The sequence below is a fragment of the Pongo pygmaeus genome, chromosome 16 (assembly GCF_028885625.2).
Source record: "Pongo pygmaeus isolate AG05252 chromosome 16, NHGRI_mPonPyg2-v2.0_pri, whole genome shotgun sequence".
NCBI classification, from domain to species: Eukaryota; Metazoa; Chordata; class Mammalia; order Primates; family Hominidae; genus Pongo; species Pongo pygmaeus.
This window is the reverse complement of record NC_072389.2, coordinates 63,579,550-63,595,333: the sequence shown is the minus strand read 5'-3', so window position 1 is coordinate 63,595,333 and position 15,784 is coordinate 63,579,550. Positions and strand designations below refer to the sequence as shown.

Here is a 15,784-nt window from a genome sequence, read left to right as displayed (position 1 = left end):
TACCTCTGTTGTGTAGTAGTAGACTGATTTTATCTTGATAGTCCAGGTGAACCACCCCAGCCAACACTGTAACTCTATTCTTAGCCTGTTGCTTTAAAGGTAGGAGGAGCCCAAAGTGTCCAGGTGGCAATCTTAACTTCCAGTTTAATGGAATCATTGTTGTGTTTCCTCATGGCAGGGTTCCTCCCTCTGGAACTAAGACCTTTAGGCCAGTAGAGTGTCATGTTCTGGGAACAGGAAGCAAAAATTGCTAATGGATCACTAGGGGTGATGGTGAATGGTGCCACTTCCACTTCCACCCCTTAATTCCTGGACCCATGAATCCTAGCTATGGGAGAAACAGTGTCATATATTGGATGCTGATTCAGAGCATACACAGCCTTCTGGAGAACTTTGCCTCAGCCCCTCAAAGTATTGTCACCTAGTTGGCATTGTAATTGCGACTTTAAAAGGCCATTCCACTGTCTTCTTCTGTCAACTGATCGTAGGGAACTCCCCATGAGGCCGTTGGTGCAGGCTACAGGAGAGAAGGCAGGGTGGCAGGAGTGGAGACGATGGGCATTTGAGTTACTTCCTCATGTAACTTGTTTGTGCCTTCAGGACCTGCTTGAGCCTGATCACATATGTACCACTTCCTTTGATGATGGAATGCTGCTGTGCATGACCCCCTTTATGGCTAGATGGGTCAGAAAGTACTCAGTTCTTAATAGGCAGTTTAGGTCACATGGTGACTTGATGATCCATAGTCAAATGTTCAGTTTATGCCAAAGCCCAATAACAGGCCAAGAGCTGTCTCTCCCAAGGAGAGTAGTTATCTGCAGAAGATGGCAGGGCCTTGCTCCAAAATTCTAGAGGCCTCCGCTGTGATTCACTTTTGGGGGCCTGCCAAAGGCTCCAAATAGCATCCCTATCAGCCACACCTCAAGTACCACTGGATCTGCTGGGTCATATGGCCCAAGTGGCGGAGCAGCTTGCACAGCAGCCTGAACCTATTGCAGAGCCTTCTCCTGTCCTGGACCCTACTCAAAAATAGCAGCCTTTCAGGTCACTCAGTAAATGGGCTGGAGTAACACACCGAAATGAGGAATGTGTTGCCTCCAAAATCCAAACAGACCCACTAGGCATTGTGCCTTTCTTGGTTGTAGGAGGGGCCAAATGCAGTAATTTATACTTCACCTTAGAAGGACTATCTCGACAGGCCCCACACCACTGGACCCGTAGAAATTTTACTGATGTAGAAGTTCCCTGAATTTTAGTTGGATTTATTTCCCATCCTCTGGCACACAAATGTCTCACGAGTAAGTCCAGTGTGTTTGTTACTTTTTGCTCACTGGATCCAATCAGCATAATGTCATCAATGTCATGGACCAGTGTGATATCTTGTGGAAGCAAAAAGCGATCAAGTTCTCTTTGAATAAGATTATGACACCAAGCCAGAGAGTTGATATACCCATGAGGTAGGACAGTAAAGGTATATTGCTGGCCTTGCCAGCTGAAGGCAAATTGCTTCTGGTGGGCCTTATGGCCAGGAATGGAGAAAAAGGCATTTGCCAAGTCACTGGCTGCATACCAAGTACCAGAAGATGTGTTAATTTGCTCAAGCCATACAACCACATCTGGTACAGCAGCTGCAACTGGACTCACCACTTGGTTAAGCTTACGATAATCCACTGTCATTCTCCAAGATCCATCTGTCTTCTGCACAGGGCAAATGAGAGAGTTGAATGGGGATGTGGGGGGAATCATCACCCCTGCGTCTTTCAAGTCCTTGATGGTGGCACTAATCTCCACAGTCCCTCCAGCGATGCAGTATTGTTTTTGATTTACTGTTTTTCTAGGTAGAGGCAGCTCTAATGGCTTCCATTTGGCCTTTCCTACCATGATAACCCTCAGCCTACCAGTCAGGGAGCCAACTGGGGTTTCCACCAGTTGCTAAGTATGTCTATGCCAATTATACATTCTGGCACTGGGGAAATGACCACAGGATGAGTCCAGGGACACACTGGACCCACTGTAAGTCGGACCTGAGCTAAAACTCTGTTAATTATCTGACCTCCATAAGCCCCTACTTTAACTGGAGGACCACAATGACATTTTGGGTCTCCTGGAATCAACGTCAGCTCGGAGCCAGTGTCCAGTAGTCCCTGAAATGTCTGATCATTTCCCTTTCCCCAATGCACAGTTACCCTAGTAAAAGGCCAGAGATCTCCCTGGGGAAGGATGGGAGAAAAATTCAGTGCATAAATTGTCAGTAATGTAGTGGGATCCTTCCTCAAGGGGACCCAGTCTCCCTTTCATTCAAGGGGTTCTGGGTCTGTAAACTGGCTCAAGTCTGGATATTGATATAGGGGTCATGATCCTCTGTTTTATAATTCAAATTCATCTTTTGTCCATTTGGCCTAGAAGTTTTCTCTTTATATAAATTGAGTAGGAATGCAGTAGGCTTCCTATCGGTTTCACTTCTAGGAACTCTCTAAACAGTCTATGCCAAGGACTAGCAGCGTTCTCCATACAATTGGAAGTAGAGTCCTTAGTATTTTTGGGTCTAATCATATAAAGCAGCCAACTCCAGAAACCCCAAAACCAGCAAAAGAACTCCGTCCTTAATATTCTGTTCCTCTGGAACCACTCCTGGTACCAAAATCTGTATTAGTCTGTTTTCATGCTGCTGATAAAGACATACCTAAGACTGGGAAGAAAAAGAGGTTTAATTGGACTTACAGTTCTACATGACTGGGGAGGCCTCAGAATCATGGCGGGAGGCACATCTTACATGGCAGTGGCGAGAGAAAATGAGGAAGATGCAAAAGTCAAAACCCCTGATAAAACCATCAGTTTTCGTGAGACTTATTCACTACCACAAGAACAGTATAGGGGAAAGCGCCCCCATGATTCAAATCATCTCTTACCGGGTCCCTTCCATAACATGGGAATTATAAGAGTACAATTCAAGTTGAGATTTGGGTGGAGCCAAAACCATATCAAATACGTAACTGAAACAACCCTCTAAAAAATATTCCCAGGATCAAAATGAGTCTGTGTAGTGTTGAGGGTGGAAGGAATAGTGCCTCTGTTTATCCTGACATTGTTAACCCAGTTAACAGTGGGTTAACTGGGTTAACCCATTTAGTTTAGTTTACATTTAGCAATCATGTCATCAGATTGACTATGTAGCCAACTATAAATCCCCAGCACTTGTCACAGGACTGCTGTTTGATTCTTTCTTCCCAGTTTTTTTCTAAATGTTGCTACGGACCTAAATAACATATTTTTATATTATTTTTCTTGATAGTGCTTTTTTTTTTTGAGACGGAGTCTCACTCTGTCACTCAGGCTGGAGTGCAGTGGTGCAATCTTGGCTCACTGCAAGCTCCGCCTCCTGGGTTCATGCCATTCTCCTGCCTCAGCCTCCCAAGTAGCTGGGACTACTGGCACCTGCCACCATGCCTGGCTAATTTTTTGTATTTTTTTTTTTTTTTTAGTGGAGACGGGGTTTCACTGTGTTAGCCAGGATGGTCTCGATTTCCTGACCTTGCAATCCACCCGCCTCGGCCTCCCAAAGTGCTGGGATTATAGGCGTGAGCCACTGTGCCCAGCCTTCTTGATAATTTTTATCTTGTCTGTTGTGACTCATCATTCCAGCTTGATGAGATTTGAAAAAAATATTTTAGTATATCATCTAATATAATAATTGTTCCTGTGTTTTCTGTAATTTGACAAATATGCCTACATACTGAGCAGGACCTGGCAAATTCAAAGTCTTTCAGCAGAACATTGAAGATCTCCTGCTGAGTAGGAGGTTTTTATCCATTGATTAAACAACACTTTTAGGAAATGGTCATTCCACCTCAAGTCTGTCCAATCTGTTGTCCACCAAACTGCTTTTCTTCCTTTGGTACGTGAAGGCATTGTGGAGAATTCGCCTTGCTGAAGTCAAAGCATATTTGCTCTCTAGCCTTTCCCTGAAATTTCAGAGTAAAAATGTCTAATAAAGTGGTTTAAATTTAGTGTGACGTGACTGGCTGTTAACCCACTCATGTGGGCGCCTAATGCACACCACTTTATTTCCTATACAATCATGAATAATTTATTTTAGAGTTTGAAGAACACAAGTTTGGAAGTCAGACACACCTGGGTTGAAATCCTGGCTATTTTCATCAGGAACTAAGGCAAGATACTCAACTTCTCTGAGCCTCAGTTTTCTCATCTGTAAAATGAGAAAGTTAATACTTTTTTCATGGGTTTCATGTGATGATTACAAGATAACATGCGAAGTACACTTAGCAGGATGTCTAGCAGGTAATAAACACTCACTAACTGTTAAAGCTCATTACTGGTACTGCTATATTATTGTAATAGTAAGTTGTTACTCAATTTGTAGTCTGTGAAATGGACCTCTTTCTTTTCACTTCTCTGAAAATTTGAAAAGTACATGCCTATCCCTAATCTTATGGCACTATGTTGAGGAATATAGCAAAAATAAAAATAGTGCTCTTTCTGTCTGCCATCTGTTCACAATAACCATCTGCCCAGAGCTGTAGCCCTATCCCTTTTCTTTTGCTCTTCTTTCTCAAAACAGTAATTAAAATATGTCTGCCTAGCTCCCATCCATGCCCAACTCACACCCTTTGTGGCCCTCCCATATTTTACACAGCTCAACCCATTTGGGGCTCCAACTGGTGTCAGACAAACTCACTGTGGCCACTTTTCACATTTCTCCTGGCTTATAGGCCCCATGCACCATACTTTTGATAGGTCTGTCATCTCCAGGACTGTGTTGGGTCACTTAGCTCTGCCAGAATAAAGTAGAAAACCAGGGAACCCGAAGAAGTCATGGGATCTAGGTTTAGATAGCAGGACTTGGACTAGCAGACGAGCACCCCAGTCACGGGAGAACCTGGGCACCAGGAAAGAAAATGAAATATAATCATACCAGCAAGGACTGGGTACCAAGTCATGGAACCAGCCACAAGACAGACCCAATGAGAAACCAGAAAGTGCTAAACTCAGCTTTCCTAATATCCCCCTTCTAAAGTAGGTAGTACCAGATCTTGGGTCTAAGTTGAATCTACAGGTAGCATTAGGTGGCCCCAGCAGCAGAGGTTACCGCGCTGCCCCAGCAGGGAGCCAAGCAAGGTACTAAGATGTTCTCCGAAAGAATGTCTGAGATTCCTGACACTTGCTCATCCCATTCAGTTCTTTGACTAGTCCTGAATTAAATCCTGGAGAACCTTTCTCTTACTGATTTCAAGTCTTTTGAGAGATGACCTTATTGGTCAGAAACCCATCAGAAGCCCTTCTTTCAGCAGGGTGACAATATTCAACCACACAGAGTGCAATCCAGGTCACTAGTGACTCTCTGAGTATTCAGAATGCCAATTTAAGGCAAGAAGGTATTTGATAAGAATGGAGAGAGACAGTGATGGGTTACATTTCACAGGGCAGTCATTTTTAATCTGCTTTAATGACCCAAGGGAATGGTACTGGTTGTAATTCGCTGGCTGTCCTTAAATGCCACTCAAAAGCCATCTAAAACTTTTGGCATTTCTTAACCTTTTAAAACTAAAAAATGTTAAAAACTTTTTTTAAAAAAAAGGTGGAGAAATAAACCCCACTACAATCTCACCTCCTGGAGACCATCTCTGTTAAAATTTTGGAGTGTATCTGAGCTAGCGTCTTCCTTCCCTCATTCCCTCTTGCCTTTCCTTCTTTTTATCCTCCATGTCTTTCTCCCTTTGGTTTCAAAGGCAGAGAGTTGGGTTATTTATACACCTCGTTCATGGCACATTATCAGCATCTGCATCAACATCGGCATGTGCTTGGTTTGATCCTATTTTACTTTATCATTTTCCCACTTCATCCTGAGTGTTTACTCCTTGTCCCCGCCACTGCCCACCATTGGTAGCCATTATAAGGTGCTATATTCTTACATTTGCATGCATCATTGAAGAATATATTGTATTTATGTATTTCTAATTTACGTAAGTTTTACTTGTTACAGGTTTTGTTCACTCCTTCACTTTCTATTTTTATTTTTTTATTTTTTTTTGAAGCTCATCACTGTTTCTGTGATCTATTTACAATACAGAATGTCCGTCTGGCTCACTGAGGTTAGCTGTTAACATGCTGTCGCAGAGTGTGCATTCTCCTCATTTCACATATCTATTCCCCTAGTAATGGACTCTGGTTGCCTCTAGTATCCCGCTGCCAAAAACAACACAATAAATATCCCCACGCATATGTCCATGTGGATCTGATTATCAGAAGTGTATAGGCGGTGAGATTGCTGAGTCACAGGAATACACATATTTAGCAACACTAAGTACTTCCAGATTGTTTCTCAAATGGCTACAACATTCTTTTTTTCTTTTTTTAACTGAGAAAGGATTCATATACCATAAAATTTACCTTTTTAAAGTGTATATTTCAGGGGTTTTTGGATTATTCATGAATGTGTGAAATCAGCATCATGGTCCAACCAGAACATTTTCATCACTTCAAGATTTTCATTGTCTTCAAGAGGTGGCATTGTAGTGGACTTTATTTCTCCATCTCTTTTTTTTATGTTTCTAACATTTTTTAGTTTAAAAAATGTTAAAAGAAACTCTGTAACCATTAGCAGGCACTCCCCATTTTCCCTTCTCCCTGACCACTGACAACCACTAATCTACTTTCTGTCTTCGTAGACTTGCCTGTTTTGGACATTTCAGGTACGTGGAATCACACATATGTGGCCTTTTGTGTCTGGCTTTTTTCACTTAGCATAAAGTTTTCAAAGTTTATCATTGTTATAGCATGTATCAGTGCTCCATTCATTTTATGGCTGAATGATATTCCCTCGTATAGAGATATTACATTTTATTTATCCATTCATCAGTTGATGGACATTTGGAAGGCTTCCACTTTCTTCACGATTATGAATAATACTGCTATATATTGGCTATTATGCTATAATGCTGAACATTTATGCATACATTTTTGTGTGGACACTTGTTTTTAATTCTCTTGGGTATAAACCTAGGAGTGGAACTGTTAGTTAATATGGTAAGTCTATACCTAATTACTGAGAAACTGTTTTCTAAAACAGCTGCACTATTTTACATTTTCAACAGTAATATACGAAGGACCCAATTTCTCCATATCTTCACTAGCACTCGTTATTGTTCATTTTAAAAAATTATAACCATCCAAGGAGGTGTGAAATGGCATCTCATTGTGGTTTTGATTTGCATCTCTCTGATGATTACTTTAAGCATCTTTCTAAGTGTTTATTGGCCATTTGTGTATCTTCTTTGGAGAAATGTCTGTTCAAATCCTTTGCCCATTTTAAAATTGGATTATTTGTCCTTTTATTGTTGAGTTGTAAGAGTTTTTTAATGTATTATGAATATGAGTTCCTTATCAGAGATATGATTTGCTTATATTATCACCCATTCTATGGGTCATCTTTTCACTTTTTTTTTTTTTTTTTTTTGAGACAGTCTTGCTCTGTTGCCCAGGCTGGAGTGCAATGGTGCTATCTTGGCTCACTGCAACCTCCACCTTCCAGATTCAAGAAATTCTCATGCCTCAGCCTCCTGAGTAGCTAGGATTATAGGCGTGTGCCAACACACCTGGCTATTTTTTTGTATTTTAGTAGAGACAGGATTTCTCCATGTTGGCCAGGCTAGTCTCGAACTCCTGGCCTCAAGTGATCCACTTGCCTTGGCCTCCCAAAGTGCTGGGATTACAGGCGTGAGCCACCATGCCTGCCCATCTTTTCACTTTCTTGATGATGTCCTTTGAAGCCTAAAAGTTTTAATTTTGTTGAAGTCCAACTTATCTATTTTTTTCTTTTGTTGACAATGCTTTAGTGTCATATCTAAGAAGCCATTACCTGAACTAAGGACAAAAGATTTATGCCTATGTTTCTTCTAAGCATTTTATAGTTTTAACTTTTATATTTATGGTCTTTGATTCTTTTTGAGTTAATTTTCACGTATATTGTGAGGTATGGGTCCAAATTCATTCTTTTGCATGTGGAAATCCAGTTTTCCCAGCATCATTTGTTGAAAAGCCCATTCTTTCCCCCACTGAATTGCCTTGGCAACGCTGTTGAAAACCAACTGGTCACAGACTTATGGATTTATTTCTAGACTCCTAATTCTATTTCATTGTTCTAAATGTCTGTCTGTATCCACACTGTCTTGATTATTGCAGCTATGTACTAAGTTGTAAAATTAGGAGGTCTGAGTCATCTGCCTTTGTCCTTTTTAAAGACAAAGTTTTGGCTATTCTTCATCCTTTGCATTTCCATATGAATGTTATGATCAGCTTGCCAATTTCTTTCAAAAACAAAGCTGGGATTTTTAACAGGGATTGCATTGAATCTGTATATGAATTTGGATGTATTGCCATCTGTATTAGCTTTCTATGACTTTTGTAACAAATTAGTACCAATAAAGTGGTTTAAAACAATAAATTTTATCTTATAATACTGTAGGTCAGAAGTCCCACATGGGTCTTAACAGCATCCTCCCTGGTCACTCGAGACAGTACCCTCACTCCTTGGCTTACCACACCCTTCTCCATCGTCCAAGACAAAAATGGCAAGCCAAGTCCTTCACAGGCTGCTAGTTCCTTGGTTCTCACTTCTGAAGTCACACTTCCTTCCCACGGCTGGAAAAGGTTCCCTACTTTTAAAGACCCGTGTGATCAGATTGGACTCAATCAGACAATCCAGTACCAGCTCCCCCCATCAAGGTCCTTAATGTAATCACATCTACAAATTCTCTTTTGCCACATAAGTTAATATTTTAACAGGTTCCAGGAGTTTGAATGTGGATATCTTTGGTGAGTCATTATTCTGCTTACCACACCGTCTTTATTACTGTTCTTCTTCTTTTTTTTTTTGGTTGGGAAAAGGTCATCTGACTATTGCTTTTGGGGGACAGGGGGCTCAGGCACTCTTGTTGGGGTAGGTTCACTTCCTCTTCACCATCACAGGCTCTGGCTATGCAGGATGGCATTGGCCCTGTGGATGGCAGCCATGTGCAGGTCAGGGCAGTCTTTGTTCTTAAGGATCATGTGCCTGATGCTGCTGAAAGTAGCCCAGTTGTTCTTGTTGATGGTGGTCTGCGTGCATGTAGGAGGTGGCTGGCTTTTGCTGGCCTGATCTCTGTTTCATGACCACCACCACACCGTTCCATCAGCTGTTGGCTTCACATCCACAGTCTTGTGGTGAGTTGGCCTGGTAGCAGAGGGAATGTGGGGCTTCAGGTTACTGGGCTTGGTGCTGTAGGTCTGCTTATTCCTCTTGATCAGGAAACTGGAGCAGTTCTGCACCACCAACCACTGCAGAAGCACAGACATGGTGGCAGTTCCTCTCACAGTGCTGGAGATGGAAATAGCCATACCATCTTAACAGTGTTAAACTTTCTAAACCATGAATGTGGAATATCTTTTCATTTTTTTAGATATCCTTTAATTGCCTTTAATGATAGTTCACAGTTTTCAGTGTACAAGTGTTGTACTTCTTACTTTTTTTGTTAAATTTGTTTCTAAATTTTATTATTTTTCATGCTGTTGTAACTGGGATTATTTTTAAAATTTTATTTTCAGATTGTTGCTAGTGTATGGAAATAAAATTGATTTTTGTTTTTTGATTTTATAGCCTCCATCAACAGAGCTTTGTAATTATTGCTTTATGCAGTTATCTTTACAACCAGACCATGGGAAAAAAAGAGTTACAAACAAAAATACATGCATATTGCCTTTTGTTTTTACCTATGTGGTTACCTTTACCAGCCTGTTTATTTCTTCATATGGATTAGAGTTACTGTGTAGTGTCCTTTAATTTTACCATGAAGGATTTCCTTTAGAATGTCTTGTAGGGAAGATACAGTTGTAACAACTCTCTCAGTTTTTGTTTGTCTGGGAATATCTTAATTTCATCTTCATTTTTGAAGGATGTTTTGCTGGTCATGTAGTTTTTAGTTGACAGTCTTTTTCTTTTATTACTCTAAATACACTATGCCACTGCCGTCTGGCCTTCATGGTTTCTGATGAGAAATCAACTATAAATACTTTTGCATAATTTATACACAGTTAACTGCACAGATTTTAAAGTGTAGGGTTTGATGAGTTTTGACATGTGTGTACATCCATGTAAACTTTAGCCAAAGCATGTTTTATAAAATTTCCATTTCCTTCAAAAGTTTCCTCAAGCTCCTTTATAAACAGTGCTCTCTTCCATTTCTAAAGCAACCATTGCTCTGGTTTCTATAACTATAGAGTATGTTTTTTTTTCTATTCTTGAGCTCTATAAAAATGAAATTACACATTATGCACTCTTTTATATCTGACTTCTTTTGCTCAGCATGTTTTTAAGATTTATCCATATTATGGTATATATTGATAGCATTTTCTTTTTAAATTTTTTTATTGTTATACCTTAAGTTCTAGGGTACATGTGCACAACGTGCAGGTTTGTTACATATGTATACATGTGCCATGTTGGTGTGCTGCACCCATTAACTCGTCATTTATATTAGGTATATCTCCTAATGCTATCCCTCCCTACTCCCCCCACCCCATGACGGGCCCTGGTGTATGGTGTTCCCCACCCTGTGTCCAAGTGTTTTCATTGTTCAATTCCACCTATGAGTGAGAACATGTGGTGTTCGGTTTTCTGTCCTTGTGATAGTTTGCCCAGAACGATGGTTTCCAGCGTCATCCAGGTCCCCACAAAGGACATGAACTCATCCTTTTATATGGCTGCATAGTATTCCACGGTGTATATGTGCCACGTTTTCTTAATCCAGTCTATCACTGATGGACATTTGGGTTGGTTCCAAGTCTTTGCTATTGTGAATAGTGCCGCAATAAACATACGTGTGCATGTGTCTTTATAGTAGCATGTTTTATAATCCTTTGGGTATATACCCAGTAATGGGATGGCTGGGTCAAATGGTATTTCTAGTTCTAGATCCCTGAGGAATCGCCACACTGTCTTCCACAATGGTTGAACTAGTTTACAGTCCCACCAACAGTGTAAAAGTGTTCCTATTTCTCCACATCCTCTCCAGCACCTGTTGTTTCCTGACTTTTTAATGATCGCCATTCTAACTGGTGTGAGATGGTATCTCATTGTGGTTTTGATTTGCATTTCTCTTATGGCCAGTGACGATGAGCATTTTTTCATGTGTCTTTTGGCTGCATAAATGTCTTCTTTTGAGAAGTGTCTGTTCATATCCTTTGCCCACTTTTTGATGGGGTTGTTTACTTTTTTTCTGGTAAATTTGTTTAAGTTCTTTGTAGATTCTGGATATTAGCCCTTTGTCAGATGGGTAGATTGCAAAAATTTTCTCCCATTCTGTAGGTTGCCTGTTCACTCTGATGATAGTTTCTTTTGCTGTGCAGAAGCTCTTTAATTTAATTAGATCCCATTTCTCAATTTTGGTTTTTGTTGCCATTTCTTTTGGTGTTTTAGACGTGAAGTCCTTGCCCATGTCTATGTCCTGAATGGTAATGCCTAGGTTTTCTTCTAGGGTTTTTATGGTTTTAGGTCTGACATTTAAGTCTTTAATCCATCTTGAATTAATTTTTGGATAAGGTGTGAGGAAGGGATCCAGTTTCAGCTTTCTATATATGGCTAGCCAGTTTTCTCAGCACCATTTATTCAATAGGGAATCCTTTCCCCATTTCTTGTTTTTGTCAGGTTTGTCAAAGATCAGATGGTTGTAGATGTGTGGTATTATTTCTGAGGGCTCTATTCTGTTCCATTGGTCTATATCTCTGTTTTGGTACCAGTACCATACTGTTTTGGTTACTATAGCCTTGTGGTATAGTTTGAAATCAGGTAGCGTGATGCCTCCAGCTTTGTTCTTTTTGCTTAGGATTGTCTTGGCAATGCGGGCTCCTTTTTGCTTCCATATGAACTTTAAAGTTGTGTGTTCCAATTCTGTGAAGAAAGTCATTGGAAGCTTGATGGGGATGGCATTGAATCTGTAAATTACTTTGGGCAGTATGGCCATTTTCACAATATTGATTCTTCCTATCCATGTGCATGGAATGTTCTTCCATTTGTTTGTGTCCTCTTTTATTTCGTTGAGCAGTGGTTTGTAATTCTCCTTGAAGAGGTCCTTCACATCCCTTGTAAGTTGGATACCTAGGTATTTTATTTTCTTTGAAGCAATTCTGAATGGGAGTTCACTCATGATTTGGCTCTCTGTCTTTTGTTGGTGTACAGGAATACTTGTGATTTTTGCACATCGATTTTGTATCCTGAGACTTTGCTGAAGTTGCTTATCAGCTTAAGGAGATTTTGGGCTGAGACAATGGGGTTTTCTAAATATACAATCATGTCATCTGCAAACAGGGACAATTTGACTTCCTCTTTTCCTAATGGAATACCCTTTATTTCTTTCTCCTGCCTGATTGCCCTGGCCAGAACTTCCAACATCATGTTGAATAGGAGTAGTGAGAGAGGGAATCCCTGTCTTGTGCCAGTTTTCGAAGGAAATGCTTCCAGTTTTTGCCCATTCAGTATGATATTGGCTGCGGGTTTGTCATAAATAGCTCTTATTATTTTGAGATACATCCCATCAATACCTAATTTATTGAGAGTTTTTAGCATGAAGTGCTGTTGAATTTTGTCAAAGGCCTTTTCTGCATCTATTGAGATAATCACGTGGTTTTTGTCTTTGGTTCTGTTTATATGCTGGATTACGTTTATTGATTTTCATATGTTGAACCAGCCTTGCATCCCAGGGATGAAGCCCACTTGATCATGGTGGATAAACTTTTTGATGGGCTGCTGGATTCGGTTTGCCAGTATTTTATTGAGGATTTTTGCATCAATGTTCTTCAGGGATATTGGTCTAAAATTCTCTTTTTTTTGTTGTGTCTCTTCCAGGCTTTGGTATCAGGATGATGCTGGCCTCATAAAATGAGTTAGGGAGGATTCCCTCTTTTTCTATTGATTGGAATAGTTTCAGAAGGAATGGTACCAGCTCCTCTTTGTACCTCTGGTAGAATTCAGCTGTGAATCCGTCTGGTCCTAGAATTTCTTTTGGTTGGTAGGGTCTTAATTATTGCCTCAATTTCAGCTCCTGTTATTGGTCTATTCAGGGATTCAACTTCTTTCTGGTTTAGTCTTGGGTGGGTGTATGTGTCCAAGAATTTATCCATTTCTTCTAGATTTTCTAGTTTATTTGCATAGAGGTGTTTATAGTATTCTCTGATGGTAGTTTGTATTTCTGTGGGATCGGTGGTGATATCCGCTTTATCATTTTTTATTGCGTCTATTTGATTCTTCTCTCTTTTCTTCTTTATTAGTCTTGCTAGCGGTCTATCAATTTTGTTGATCCTTTCGAAAAACCAGCTCCTGGATTCATTGATTTGTTGAAGGGTTTTTTGTGTCTCTATTTCCTTCAGTTCTGCTCTGATCTGAGTTATTTCTTGCCTTCTGCTAGCTTTTGAATGTGTTTGCTCTTGCTTCTCTAGTTCTTTTAATTGTGATGTTAGGGTGTCAATATTCGATCTTTCCTGCTTTCTCTTGTGGGCATTTAGTGCTATAAATTTCCCTCTACACAGTGCTTTGAATGTGTCTCAGAGATTCTGGTACGTTGTGTCTTTGTTCTCATTGGTTTCAAAGAAGATCTTTATTTCTGCCTTCATTTCATTATGTACCCAGTAGTCACTCAGGGGCAGGTTGTTCAGTTTCCATGTAGTTGAGCAGTTTTGAGTGAGTTTCTTAATCCTTAATTCTAGTTTGATTGCACTGTGGTCTGAGAGATAGTTGGTTATAATTTCTGTTCTTTTATGTTTGCTGAGGAGTGCTTTACTTCCAACTATGTGGTCAATTTTGGAATAAGTGCGATGTGGTGCTCAGAAGAATGTGTATTCTGTTGAATTGGGGTGGAGAGTTCTGTAGATGTCTATTAGGTCCGCTTGGTGCAGAGCTGAGTTCAATTCCTGGATATCCTTGTTAACTTTCTGTCTCGTTGATCTGTCTAATGTTCACAGTGGGGTGTTAAAGTCTCCCATTATTATTGTGTGGGAGTCTAAGTCTCTTTGTTGGTTTCTAAGGACTTGCTTTATGAATCTGGGTGCTCCTGTATTGGGTGCATACATATTTAGGATAGTTAGCTCTTCTTGTTAAATTGATCCCTTTACCATTGTGTATTGGCCTTCTTTGTCTCTTTTGATGTTTGTTGATTTAAAATCTGTTTAATCAGACTAGGATTGCAACCCCTGCTTTTTTTGGTTTTCCATTTGCTTGGTAGATCTTCCTCCATCCCTTTATTTTGAGCCTATGTGTGTCTCTGCAGGTGAGATGGGTCTCCTGAATACAGCACACTGATAGGTCTTGACTCTTTATCCAATTTGCCAGTCTGTGTCTTTTAATTGGAGCACTTAGCCCATTTACATTTAAGGTTAATATTGTTATGTGTGAATTTGATCCTGTCATTATGATGTTAGCTGGTTATTTTGCTCATTAGTTGATGCAGTTTCTTCCTAGCCTCGATGGTCTTTACAATTTGGTATGTTTTTTGCAGTGCAGGTACTGGTTGTTCCTTTCCATGTTTAGAGCTTCCTTCAGGAGCTCTTGTAGGGCAGGCCTAGTGGTGACAAAATCTCTCAGCATTTGCTTGTCTGTAAAGGATTTTATTTCTCCTTCACTTATGAAGCTTAGTTTGGCTGGATATGAAATTCTGGGTTGAAAATTCTTTTCTTTAAGAATATTGAATGTTGGCCCCCACTCTCTTCTGGCTTGTAGAGTTTCTGCCGAGAGATCAGCTGTAAGTCTGATGGGCTTCCCTTTGTGGGTAACATGACTTTTCTCTCTGGCTGCCCTTAACATTTTTTCCTTCATTTTAACTTTGGTGAATCTGATGATTATGTGTCTTGGGGTTGCTCTTCTCGAGGAGTATCTTTGTGGCCTTCTCTGTATTTCCTGAATTTGAATGTTGGCCTGCCTTGCTAGGTTGGGGAAGTTCTCCTGGATAATATCCTGAAGAGTGTTTTCCAACTTGATTCCATTCTCCCGGTCACTTTGAGGTACACCAATCAGACATAGATTTGGTCTTTTCACGTAGTCCCATATTTCTTGGAGGCTTTGTTCATTTCTTTTTATTCTTTTTTCTCTAAACTTCTCTTCTTGCTTCATTTCATTCATTTGATCTTCAATCACTGATACCCTTTCTTCCAGTTGATCGAATTGGCTACTGAAGCTTGTGCATGCGTCACGTAGTTCTCGTGCCATGGTTTTCAGCTCAGTCAGGTCATTTAAGTTCTTCTCTACACTGTTTATTCTAGTTAGCCTTTTGTTCAATCTTATTTCAAGGTTTTTAGCTTCTTTGCGATTGGTTTGAACATCCTCCTTTAGCTCGGAGAAGTTTGTTATTACCTATCTTCTGAAGCCTTCTTCTCTCAACTCGTCAAAGTCATTCTCCATTCAGCTTTGGTCCGTTGCTGGCGAGGAGCTGCATTCCTTTGGAGGAGAAGAGGCACTCTGATTTTTAGAATTTTCAGCTTTTCTGCTCTTGTTTTCCCCCATCTTTGTGGTTTTATCTACCTTTGGTCTTTCATGATGGTGACGTACAGATGGGGTTTTGGTGTGGATGTCCTTTCTATTTGTTAGTTTTCCTTTTAACAGTCAGGACCCTCAGCTGCAGGTCTGTTGGAGTTTGCTGGAGGTCCACTCCAGACCCTGTTTGCCTGGGTATCAGCAGCAGAGGCTGAAGAACTGCAAATATTGCAGAACGGCAAATGTTGCTGCCTGCTCCTTCTTCTGGAAGCT

The 15,784-nt window shown here is 40.3% G+C and overlaps 1 pseudogene; it reads right to left on the bottom strand.

Annotated features, from left to right (window-relative positions):
* Positions 1–8,938: 8,938 nt before the first annotated feature.
* On the bottom strand, positions 8,939–9,351 carry LOC129013589 (large ribosomal subunit protein eL28-like; annotated as a pseudogene).
* Positions 9,352–15,784: the final 6,433 nt, after the last annotated feature.